Source organism: Equus przewalskii, chromosome 8 (genome assembly GCF_037783145.1).
Source record: "Equus przewalskii isolate Varuska chromosome 8, EquPr2, whole genome shotgun sequence".
Lineage (NCBI taxonomy): Eukaryota > Metazoa > Chordata > Mammalia > Perissodactyla > Equidae > Equus > Equus przewalskii.
The window spans coordinates 22,486,474-22,500,223 of record NC_091838.1 but is presented as its reverse complement, the minus strand read 5'-3'; positions in this window follow the sequence as shown (position 1 = coordinate 22,500,223).

Below are 13,750 nucleotides of genomic sequence, written 5' to 3'. Positions count from 1 at the left end.
TGATCAGAGAACCAAAGAGCTTCCAAAGTAGTCCTAGAAGAATCTTTCATTTAGGAAGCCACAGGGATAATTTTTCTGAAAAACAAACATAAGAATTTACGTGTTAAGGTTGCAGAGCTACAACATAAGATGGATTCACAATCTCGTCAAACTCTTCATGTAAAAGTGAGGATTACATTTGGGAAAGTGTGAGACCCTGAGACTCAGAACAGGGACATCCAGGTAGACTAGATAAAACTGAGAGCCCCTAGTCACTCTAAGACTCCTTTCCAGTGAGAACAATCTACACTTCAGTTTCTGAGAAAATTAGCATGTACTTGTTTGAATATCTTGTCTTGAGTAAAAAATCATCATTTTTGTGTCTTTGGAGTTTTTTGCCTTTCACCAACATACTTCTTGGAACATGATAGTAGTGTGACTTGAAGTAGCTGATTTTTCTCTTTAGGAGACAGAATGCTTTACACATTGGTTCTCAAAGTATGTTTCTAGCAACAGCAGCATCTGAATCACCAGAAAACTTGTTAGAAATTCAAATTATTGGGTCTTACCCTGGGCCTATTGAATCAGAAACTCTGGGGATGGCTCAATAATTTGTTTAACAACCTCTCCAGGAGATTCTGATTCATGCGAAAGTTTGGAAATCACTGCTTAAATTCTGCCTTGAGCAACGTACAATTTTATTTCCATAGATTAGGGAAAAAAATCTTTAGCATCAATCAACTGTTACGTTTTTTAAAAAGTTACATAGAGCTCTTCTTCTTAAGAACTCGCTGACACAGTTAATACATTACAGGCAAATGCAAATTTTAGTGAGGACTATCAGTCTCCCTTTTATGGTATAAAAATATACATAATGAAGTTATTTACATATTTGCCATATCAGCCAACAAATGCTTATTGAATACCTTGTATGTACCCACTCAAGTGCTAGGCACTAAGGGACAGAGTAAGGGTAAATATATCTTCCCTAAGAAAAGGCATCGGAATAACATTTCATTTATCATTTGCGGTGATAAATCTTCTTTAGCTATCCTCTAGCAAGCTCCATTGATTGACGCTCTCACGCTCTTACTGAGGCAATGAGGCTTATAAAGTAGAAACAATTAGTAATTAGTACAAAATAATTTCCAGTCAAGTGACATCTTGGATTGTATAAATTATTAATGCTTCATTTGTTAGAGTAGAGGAATTACTGTGAGTTAGAGTAGGAAGGCATTATTGGAAACACTTGAAATGAGCCTTAAACATGAACAAAATTGTATTAGGTAGAGAGGAGAGGATGGAGGGGTTAGCTGGGGAAGAGCATTTAATGGCATGAAGATGGAGATGATCATATGGGCAAGACAACAAGACGGATATTTAGAGTAGTTGAAAAATAGTTAATCTAAATAAGAGCTTAATTATATTAAACATTAATATAATCTAGGCATACTCATATTAGCACTTAACCCATATTAACATTGTAGAGCCCATGAATCATGGAGGATTTGCAAATGTGACCTGAAATGAATGGACATATGCTAATTGACCTGAGGCTGGTGAAGGGCTGTGGAGTCTAACCACGAAAATGGAGTGAGACAAGAGAAAGTATTGGGGTCATTGTGGACAAATGTACCATCTGTTTCTTGATTTGACCAACAAGATATAAATCTAAAGCATGAGAATAGCTTTAGGAAAGAAGAAAACAGTGTGGCAAAATCACATACTGCTGGGACAAGACAAAATATATCCCTGTATTATCATTCCATACATTTTTTCCATTTGTCCATCAGTAAGGAAGCTGGCCTTCCCTGCTCAGATTTTTTTTCCCCTTACCTACCATATTCACCTTTTTGAATTTTATGTTGCAGATTGAAAGCCAGAAGGGGACAGTAGAAAAAAAAAGAGGTGAGTAGTATTGGAGAGGGGAAGATGTTTGGGGGGTGGTAGATATAAGCCATGAGGTATAAGGGATTTATGTGAAAAAGAAAGGGAAGAAAGCTGAGTATTGCCGTGGACTGCATATACTGTTCACTGCAGGTGAAAAATACAAAGAATACTTGAGTTATTTTCTGGTTGCTAGTAGTCGTCAGTCTGTGTGTTCTTTGCTGAGACTGGAGCACAAGATTCATGATGTCAGTTTAGTTATAGTGAGCATCAAGTGTATACTGTGATAGCCACTACAAGAAAAATATTGCATCTCTTAAGTTCATCCTGAGTTAAAAGACGAATCAATGTCACTCTTCAGCTTGTTCATACCTCTAATCTCCAAAAAGGATCAACATTCTCCACAACTTCCAAAGCTTCACCCACTGTTTTCTCAATTACTCTACCCTCAAAATGTCTCTGTATTGAGAAGGGAGAAGAAACTAAGATAGGGCAGAAATGTCTCTGAACCATTGGAGAAAAATCTAGAACAGCTTCTGGATAAAACCCCCTATTATGACTCATCTCATCCTGACAGGGACCCTGAATAAATCACAGTAACTTCAATTACCTCTTATGTTACCATTTTGTAGGAAATACAGATATGTTCTCTGAAGGATAAAAACATTTTTCTTTATGGAATACCCCGCAAATCACCAATAGTTTCCTCTGAGTAGATAATTATATCAATAATAACAATTAATGTTTATTGAGTGCTTACTATGTGCCAAGAACTGTTCTAAGGGCTTTGCAGGTTTTACATGTAAAACAGTCCTCACGAGAAAGGTTCTACTATTATCATCACTAACCCCAGCTAGTGAATGGCATAGGCAGGATTACCATCAGGACATCTGCAGCAGATTTCTTACTCTAAATATTAAAATAAATGTTCATTGATGAATGTTAGATCTGAAAAGATTCTGACAAAAACACCTGCAAACAATTCATGCAGAAAAGATGGTTCAAATCTTACTTGAAAGTTTTAAGAATATAATGTAATATTACTTCCTTTGATAATATTAATTAATTAATATTTTCAACATTATTACAAATGAAACATCATTTTCTATATCTAATCCAATGGTTCTCAACCAGGGAAGATTTTATCCCCTGGGGACATTTGGCAACGTCTGGAGACATTGCCGGTTGTCAAAATTAACGGGTACTACTGGTATCTAGTGGGTTGGGGCCAGGATGCTGCTAAACATTCTACAGAGCACTGGACAGTCTCCCACAACAAACAATTATTTAGATCAAAATGTCACTAGGGCTGAGGTTGAGAAACCATGATGTAATCCAGGACTGTTCTCTTTGCATTATTCTTGAAATAAGAGAATTAATTTCAATAAGTATTTACTGATTTCTCTTTCTTTGACCTTCTGCATTTACATTGTCATATGGCTTCAGGACTCTATTTCTCAAATTAAATCCAGAATCCTGTCAATTATCACTCTAAACCTAGGTCGAGCAGTCATCATTTCTGCTTCCATTTTTGTTCCTTCTACATTTCATTAGTAGCAGTGCAATTTTTCTAAGGCCTATAGGAACATGGCCCTCCTCTGCTCCATATCCCCCAGTGGCTTCTTTTATGATTTAAAATCAAATCCAAACTGCAACTATGACTTGCAATACGCCATGCGATTTGGCTGCTGCCTAAGCTCAGTTCTTATTCCCCATGATGCTTATTTTTCACTATTTTTCAGGGACTGGTCTTTTCATTGTCCCACGAGTATGCCAAGCTCATCCCCATCTCAGGGCTCTGCACTTACATTTCCTCTGACTAGCATGTTCTTTCTCCTGAGTTTGGCATGGCTTTTTTTTTTTTCATTTTTTAGGACTCAGCTCAAATGAAACTTTCTCCAAGAGGCCTTATCCTTGACCCAGGATTGATTTTCCTCATAGTACTTATCACTTTTTGAAATGATAACGTGTCTTTATGTCTTAGTTGTCTATATTAATTACAATAATGTAAGCCCCAGGGGGAAAGGACTTTGTCTTCCACTGCTGTTGCATCCCTCATGTCTAGAGCAATGCCCGACATCTGATAGATAGCAATAAATATTTATTGAATAATTAGTGAATGATTGAAAGAATGAATGAAATCTAAAGGCTGGAATTTGCTTAATGCTATGGAGTCACAAGGTAAACACAATACCTATCCTCCAGTCTTAGGATATGGTTACTTTCTTCTCAGGGAAGTAAAGTGTTAAATGATACTCATAGAACAGGAATGAGTTATCCAGATGGAGAGGCAGAAAAGAGCTTTCAGTATAAAAGGACTATGAAACACTGAGACTCAGAGGTAAGAGGGAGCTGAGCCTTCTTAAGGCACTGAAAGAGGAGAAGATGGATGTTCTGTAGACAGGAGGGACCAGAGCCGTGGCTGGAGGTTAGAAAGCAGATCACAAGAGCCATATAGACTTTGTTAAGAGTGTGGCCTTTATCATGAAAGACTGGATAGTTCTAGAAGGGTTTTAAATCAGTAGGTAATGCTATCATATTACATCGTGATCAAAATATAGAACCTGAATTAATGAAGGCTGAAAGTAAGCCATATTTGCGTAAACAGTGAGAGCGTAATTTGGGTGAGTAGAAGAGTTAGGGAAGAATGGACGGTTCCTGCTAATGTTTATAACCCAACATTCAGGACTCACACTGGATGAATGACAAAATGGCTCAGTGCCAGTCAAATCCTGGATCAAATGACACTCTTTCTTCCGCAGTATATTAAACATTTCACAAATTGCAGAAGACGTTTTTTGACTAGCGAGATTACTTCAGTTGTGAGCTCTTCCAGAATTTTCCATTTTAAAAAGATTGATTTAATTTTTCCTCTTCTATTCATGTGCAGATCTGCTAAATTATGTTTCACAAAAAGTAAAGTGGTCAGATTCAATCACAGCATTCATTCATACCAGCCAGGGCTCTCTGTAATTACTTTTCATCTCAGACAATTTTCATTTGCCTTCCATTTACATAATGAAATCATTTTGTATCACTCTACCAGGATCTCAGGAGGAGTATTTCTAATTATCAATATTCAGTATTCATTAATTGTTTATTTCATTTGTTGAGTAATATTTATGTATATTCTACTATGTGCCAGGTGCTGGTGCTGTAAGCACATCAGCAGAAAGATCGTGATTATTTGTAAGACACAAAGTTAAACAGTGATTTGGATGTCTATGAGAAAATAACCCAGATAATTCAGGGTCCAATGGGAATTTTAGGGGGAATGTGTAAGCAGGTTTGACCACCTTCACAAAAATATTAATAAATCATTTGTTTTAATTCGTAGACTAAAGTTAATGAAAAGTATTTGCACATGTATGGTTTAGAAAATGGTTTAAACTTCATCCATGAGTTCCTGTAGCTGTAATTGTTTTGTAATCAGAAACTGAATCTTACTTATGTTTATATTCTTTGTATCTAGTGCAATGCTGGGCACAGAGTAGAGATGCAAAATATACACTTGTTAAGTGGAACAGAGTGAGAATAATTTGTCTTTTCTTCCTGCAAATTATTTGGTTGTTAAATTTGATAATTGGACAATTTATTTAAACGTCTATGAAATCTCATATTGAAAACTGATTCCACATTAATTATGTCCTCACTCCAGTTACCAACATTTGGCACTTATAAAATCAGGCTTGCTGTCCTTTTTCCCCTTGCATATGTACCCTTTTCCATCATTTTTGTCACATGGACACTTTTGATTTCTCAAAGATTAGCTTTTGTAAAAACTCAAATGCTTTGTTTGTACACGTATAATTTATATTCACATCTTATTCTATCTATCAGTTTTACTGACATTGAAATATAGACATTTTAGAGCATATCATTATTGATATTAATGTTCAAGTAAGATAGAAGTTTGTTTTGCATTAATGAAGTCCTTATGCAAACTATTTTTCCATTATCAAATTAGTAATGCAGAAATGTAAATATCATTCTCCAAGGATTTATGAACTTGAATACATGGTAAGACCAGCATTTTAATAGCTGATAAAACAAAAACTTCTGCTGGAAATATATACAATCGTGCATTGCTTAATGACAAGGATACGTTCTGAGAAATGCATAGTTAGGCTATTTCATCTTTGTGCGAACATCATACAGTGTACTGTGGGGGAACAAAATTTGCCACCCCAAAATGTGTCTCTTTAACATGAGGACTATTTCAGACTGATTATTTTTAAGAAACAAAAGACCAAAATATTTCTTGTTACCTCCTCCTTAACTGCCTAAAAGAATTCAGATTAAAAAAAAAACCTCTCTCAGGAAGCCAGCTATCACTTTAGCATAACGTGAACTGGTGGTAGACAGGGAGGAACCTAGAAAAGCATGTTTGTTGGACTCCCGTCTGTTCTTGTGTTTCTGGGGGCCAAACAATCACTTGTTTTCCAAACGTTTGCTGCTTTTCACCTACCTGTGAATTGCCTTCCTTCCTTTTGAAGTACCTCATTCTCCCCACCCTCAACGTCATTTTTTGTCTTTAGCTGAGGATGGTATTTAAGGTGAGGGCTTTGGGTATTTTGGTGAGTTGCTCAGCTTTCCTGGGTTTCTCCCATGTTTACGTGTTGTTGAACTTTTGTTTGTTTTTTCCTCTTAATCTCTCTCATGTCAATTTAATTCTTAGACCAGCCAGAAGAACCTAGAAGGGTATAAGAAAACTTCTCTTTCTCCCCACGGTTCTTACACAAACCTAGATGGTATAGCCTACTACACACCTAAGCTATATGGTAGAAACTTATGCAACCACTGTGGTATATGAGGTCCATGGTTGACCAAAATGTCATTATGTGGTACAAGACTGTCTTTACCAAATTTTTAAACACTGAGGTAATATTTATATTTTAGGCTAAGCAGATGTGAGAAATAAATCAGTCAGATTGAAAGAGAACAAAATAAAATGAAACTTCCAAAATTCCAAACTCAATAAAATGCTTATGTATTGTCTTCATTTATTTCTCTAAATAATTGAATAAGAAATAACTTATTTGAAGCTGTATCTAAAGAACTATACCATGAGGATATTAACAAGACAACAGCCATGATAGCTATTTAAAATTTATTGGATTTATTATACTATATCATATATAAGATAATATATAATATAATAAACTATTTATTATTTAGGATTGATATTGAATTTCATAAAGAAATTTACAAAAATAATGAACTTTCAAGTCTGATTTTTCTCAGCACCCAAAATACGTGTGCAAAATAATTCATCTATACAAAAAGGCACATAAGGTAGTGATACATCTCATGATTGTGTTAAACTAACAAAATTTTAGGTACTCTTTCAAATTTGGTGGCAAAATGTTAGAGCCATGAGAATTTTTTTGTTGTATTTTTTAAACTTTAATTTATAAACAGAAGAGTGCCAAAATGACATATGTAATTGAAGCAAACATCAAAATATGTGCTGATAGTTTGAAATGAATCTTTTTCTTTGTTAATCATCCACACTCTTCTTAATATTTAACTTATTGATTTTCCAATTTGAATTGGCCCCTTGTCTCTCTTTTATATTCTCCATTTCTTTGACCCCCCCTATATATTTAAAACTTTTTTACTGGCTCTTAGTACTTTCCACCTTGAGTTCTCCTTGAAATCTGGGTGATTTCATTGTTGATGGAATGACTCATTCTGTGCTGTACCTCCATCTTCCAGCTCTGGACTAACCACCCAATTTCCTTCTCCACACCTGGGGAAAGCCAACACAACTGTAGATCAATGCCTCTATGTTCCCAGTCCTCATGTAGAATGCAGATATTTCTTGGCAATTCTATTATACTTCCCAGTTTACTCTCCTCCTAAATTCCTATCATAATTATATATATATTCAGCATAAGATATTTTTTATATGCACTACCAGAACCTCCTGTTGGCTCCACTTCTAAAAAATTTCTGTAATTTATCCACTTTCTATCTCAATCCACAGCTAAGCCATTGTTGTGTCTTGTCTTAAATGGCAATGACCTCTAAACTGGCCTTTCTGGTTTCATTCTTGCCCCATTCTTCACAAAATAGAGCAACTCTTTAATAGATTAGATTAGATCACATTTCTCCTCTGGTCAACCCATTCCAATAGTTTTCTTATTTTATTTAGAATAAAATATAAACCCTGGCCTTGACTGCCTTTCTTTATTTCCTCTTTATTCAGGACACTCTGGTCACACAGGCCTTCATTATTTTCTCTTTTTTTTTCAGCTTTATCAAGGTATATTTGAGAAATAGCAATTGTATATACTTAAGGTATATAACTTGGATGATTTGATATATGCATAGATTGTGAAATGATCACCACAATCAAGCTAATTAATATATCCATCTCTTCACATTTACCATTTCTTTTCTTTTTCTTCCTTTATTTCTCTCTTTCTTATTTTCTTTCTTGCTTGCCTGCTTTATTCCTTTCTTTTGTGATGAGAGCATTTAAGATCTACCCCTTTTATGTTCTTCTAACTCATGAGGCTCATTTAGTTGTGGGTGTCCCTTGCTTGGCAGGTAACTTCTTCAAATAAGCACATGGTGTCCCAGCAGTAATTAGAACACTTGCGTAAATACTATATTTTAATTTAAAAACCAAAGATAAATTGAAGAATCTGAATTAAGAAAAGAAAATTATGAAATTTCTGGATTTAGAAAAATCTAGGTTTGAATTCATGCTCAGCCACTTTTCAGATTGAAACTATCCTTAACACTTCTGAATTTCAGTTTCCTCATCTGTAAAATTTGGATAATAATTTCTGCTTTAAAGGCAACACATATTAAGTACATACTACTGAAGGCTTAACATATATAGTAGCACTTAATGAGTAGCAGCTATTAATATAATAAAAAGGAACAAAGGGACAAGTGTGATTTTATGTATATATATACATATATATAAATATACACACATACATATAAAGGTGAAATGATTATTTACATTCAGATATATGCTGTTGGAGTTTTCATTGACAACAGGTACTCCTTTGAGAGGTTTTAACCTTGGGGGAGGTTCTCTTTATGAATTGTAATCCATAGTGTTCTCTTTCAATGTAAGCATTCCTTAGCTCAATATACACTATTAATTCTCTGTCCTCTAACAATTTTAGTCTGTCATTTTTGCATATTAGACAGAATAGAGGCAGCAGGAAGGTTAGCTTATATTTTCACTAAATCTATCCTTCTCTTTATTTAAATTAAATCTGCAAAATCTTTTTACTGCACATTATTTGCGTAATTGTATAGGCCAATTAACATAGCATTCCATGTTCAACTGACAATATTTGTATTCTAAATATATAGAGTGCAGCCAAATTAGATTCAGGGTAACTTCACTCAAATGTAAGCCCCCCAGCCTTTGGCTTCCTCAGGCTCTTCATTCAGGGCCCACAGTGAGAGGATTCTGAAGGCAGAACTCAGCAAATCAGCACAGAAGTTCAGGTATGACAGGTATGGCTACCTGAGCAACCAACGGATGGTACCCAGAGGGAGCATCTTGACACCTTTGACATCCTCATAATCAGATCTCGTATGACTCTTAAAATGATGAAAGAAAATCTAACAACGGCCCATAGAGGTACTTTTATTTCCAAAGAGCATCAGTAACATTTTCAGGAAAAGCATAAAGATAGCAAGAGTGCCATTCCACAAGAAAACTAACCAAATGTATGCAAGGTGGTAATATTTTGAAATTTAACTGATTTTTTTTTTACTGCTGTTTTGAGTAGTTTTTCTCCCCTTGTGGCCTTGCCATAGTTAAAATTAGATCTTAAAGCCTTATGATCTCAGAGGAGCTGAAAATACAAAATAAAACATGAAAATTTGGTTCTTTACCTATAAAATAGATCTTAAAAACCATATCAGATAAAATGTAAAGCATCGATTTTACTAGCTTAATAATTAAGCTTTTCTTTCGGAGAAACATTTTTGAAACCCCAAAATGCTAAAGGCATGAAGAAATGCAGACATACGTTTGAGAAGAATGCATGATGATATAAGAATGAATATTTCTGCAGAGGAGATGAAGCTCCAGGGAAGAGAAATTGAGCTCAGGAGAGCAAGAGTTAGTGCTTCATTCCCCCTCCTCTGGGCAAAGCCCTAGTGGGTGGATATGAGAATAAAAGGGCCCTTAGATGTATTTTAGAGGTGGAGGGAAGTTTAAAAGCGAACGGGACCTGGATCCCATTTCCTTAGTGACGACTAAAATTGCACTGGAAGAGGGAAGTAGCAGACAAACGAAGGGTGGCCAGACAAGGTCAGGCAGAAGGGGCATGTGCCAGTCTCCTCAATCCCCTGGGTGCACAGAAAATAAAGAAAGGGCCTAGGAAAGTCTCTCATGACTGCAGGGATTTAAGTGTGACATCGACCTAGTGAATTGTCTTCAGCAGTAGGTTCAACAGAGAAAAGGTCAGCACGTGCTAAGAATGTCTTAGTGCAGTGGTCTTCAAAATGTGGTCCCTACACATGCAGAATTGCATGAGCTGGTGCCTTGTGAGGAAGGGAGATTCTCAGATCCCGCTCCAGACCTACTGAATCAGAAACTCTGGGAGCAGAGGTGGCCGTGTGTATTCTAACAAGCCCTCCAGGGGACTTTGATGCAGATTCAAGTGTGAGGACCACTGCAAGTGGATGCCTGCAGAGGAGAGAGGGTTGCCGGGAACTGGGGACCAGGAACCAGGGACACTCTGAGAGATAAGTCGGCAGGTGGGCTGGCTGGGCAAAACTTTACATTGGTTGGGTTTAAAACTGAATTGACTGAGAAATTACTGAATCTGAGAAAGTCAATCTATGATTGATTAGATTAAGTTTTCTGCATCAGAAAAAAAGGAGACTTCGGGGCCGGCCGGGTGGCGCAGCAGTTAAGTTCGCACGTTCGGCTTCGGCGGCCTGGGGTTCACTGGTTCGGATCCCAAGTGCGGACACGGCACTGCTTGGCAAGCCATGCTGTGGTAGGCATCCCACATATAAAGTAGAGGAAGATGGGCATGGACGTTAGCTCAGGGCCAGTCTTCCTCAGCAAAAAGAGGAGGATTGGCAGCAGGTGTTAGCTCAGGGCTAATCTTCCTCAAAAAAAAAAAAAAAAAAGAAAAGAAAAAAGAAAGAAGGAGACTTTGATCTCTTTAACAAAAAGATTTAAAATTTTGCATTTCTTGCATATCCTAAGGGTGACTTTGGAAATCCATACATACCACACATACGATGTATTTATCTCAAGCCTTTGGATTCTTTATTAGTGTTCATATGAAATATATACATGTATAATGTATATAGATATTATGTGAGATAAATTATGTACAATATATACATATTATATATGGATTCTATGCACATAAATGCACATATTTGAATTTTTACCACTATCTATATAACATTTGTATATTGATAATATCTATATCTATATTGTTTATATACGTGTAATATCTATGTAATATCTATTTACATGTTTACATGCCTTCCTTCCTTCCTTTCATTCATTTGAGCTTCCCAAGTTTCTAAACACTTTTAAAAGTTATATGAATCTGTTCTGAAAATTATAAATAATTACTGACTCTTCTGGTTCATTCTTCTGAGTGTGTGTCTGGTTCTGTGTGTGTGTATGTGAATATGTTCATGTGCGTACTTTCTTGAATACACAAAGGCCTTAATACTTAGCTGTTTGTCTACTCACTGTGAGATACTTTAGTTAGTCAGAGCACAGCCACTGGTCATTTATGACCTCTGTAATCACTAATTTTGTATAGATTTTTTTTACGAACTTTCATGATACATACAAAAATTGGAAATCATAAACTCCGTAACTATTATTAAAATAGTAAAATCACATTAGGAAAGAAATTTTTTCCTAGCCAAAAATAAACACAGAAAGACAGATGTGAGAGATGGAGAGAAGGAGAGAGAGAAAGGAGGGAGGAAGGAAAAGAAGGAAAGCAGGAAGAAGACTCCTAACTCAAATAGCTCACAATAAGGTAAATAATTGGCCTTAAATTCCACCTGTGGAATATTAAATTATATTTCAGACATTTTGGTTCCTCAGGAAACAGTGAGAGTGCATTCCTGGCATGTCTCTTATTGGCTAATACCATTTATCACACAAGCACAGCCTCTATGAAACAACACATAGGATTCTGCACTTTAAAGGTTTCTTTCCATCCTTCTTGTTCGCTTACCTTCCTGCTGATCCACCAACACCCCTGCACTGGCTGTCAGGATGAAGATGGGTGTAACTTGTATTCTCTGTGGCTGCAGTCCAGAGCCCACAGTGCTGAATATGAATCAACTCTCATAACTTCAGTTCCTAGAATTTATTAGCAGTATTGTTGAAGAAGGTGGTTACAAAATTTTAATTTCATTCTAATCAGCATCATTTAAAGAATGCAACCACAGGTGAATTACAATGGATGAAATGGAAAGGCAGTTGCAAAAAACATGCTACTTCTCCATTCATCCTGACAGACAGATACAGAACTTGACAGTTAATCTCCTTAGGTTTTTTTTGTTTGTTTCCCACTCCTCTATCTACCCTAGTCCTGGCTGTCCAATTAATTTTCATAGCACACTGGACTCTCATTTAATGGTTCAATAAATATAACACATTTGTGGTTTTCACTGCATAATTGAAGTGATCCAGTAAGTAAAATAACTTTTGAAGTTCATACATGCAGAGGCTCCCAAAATGATACAAACATTTCACATTTCCTTTAATATTATTATTAAAATTGCATTCTAAATTCTCTACGTAAACTTGTAGTCTAGCTGCAAAAATGAGCTTTAATGCACTAAATGAATTTCCTTGATAATGTATGCACTTTAAAAAAGGTATAAAATTTCAGTTACAAGATGAATAAGGTCTGAGGATCTAATATACAACATGTGACTTTAGTTGATAACACTGTCTTGTACAATTGATATTTGCTAATAGTGTAGAACTTAAATGTTCTCACCTGAAAAACGGGGGACAAATATTTGAGGTGATGGATGTGTTAATTAACTCAGTGGGGGGAATCCTTTCACAGTATATACGTGTATCAATTCATCATATTGTGCACTCTAAATATCCTACAATTTTATTTGTCAATTATACCTCAGTAAAGCGATTTAATTTTTTTTAAAGATTATACAATTGGCAATGCTCACAATGAGGAATAAATCTATTTCTCTGTTTAAATTACGTATTTATTTCATTTAAAATTTAACTCAGATTAAAGATATCCAGTAAAAACAACATTATTAAAACTATAGATGTTCTACAAAGCTTCTCAAGGCCTTAGTGCTTTAAAATATTGAGATATTATGTCAGGTTCCTATTCTAAAACAATAATTTACTTTCTCCAAAATAATTTGTAGAGTTTCAGTTATTAAATCTTTCTCAGTTTGTCTATTAAGTGCTTTATTTAAATACAAAGAAAAGGTTATAAATTAGTGATTTAAACATGTATTATAGCAGTTGGCCAGAATAAGCTAGGTAACAATTTTACTATAATAGAAAGTTTATTGAAAACATATTTGGAACAAATCTTTTTGTCACTGTATACATTTCCCAATTGAATCTAGCATTTTTTAAAATTCTATTGGTAAGTTTTTAGAAATAATAAATCACTTTGTGAGGCTGTTATGATAATTAGAAATGCTACATGACATACACCTCCCACAGCGTTCACTAAATATCTGCCATTTTTATTAGAGTACTCCAAACTTTTCCACGCACTTTCTTTTCACATTCCTTTCCAAAGAAGAGAACTATCAAATTAAGGATTGAGACAATTGTGTCTCCATCATAAAAATGAAGGGAAGGTCAAAGGTCATGGCGACAGAAGTAAAAGTGTTTTAAACTGCCAGGTTTGCCTAG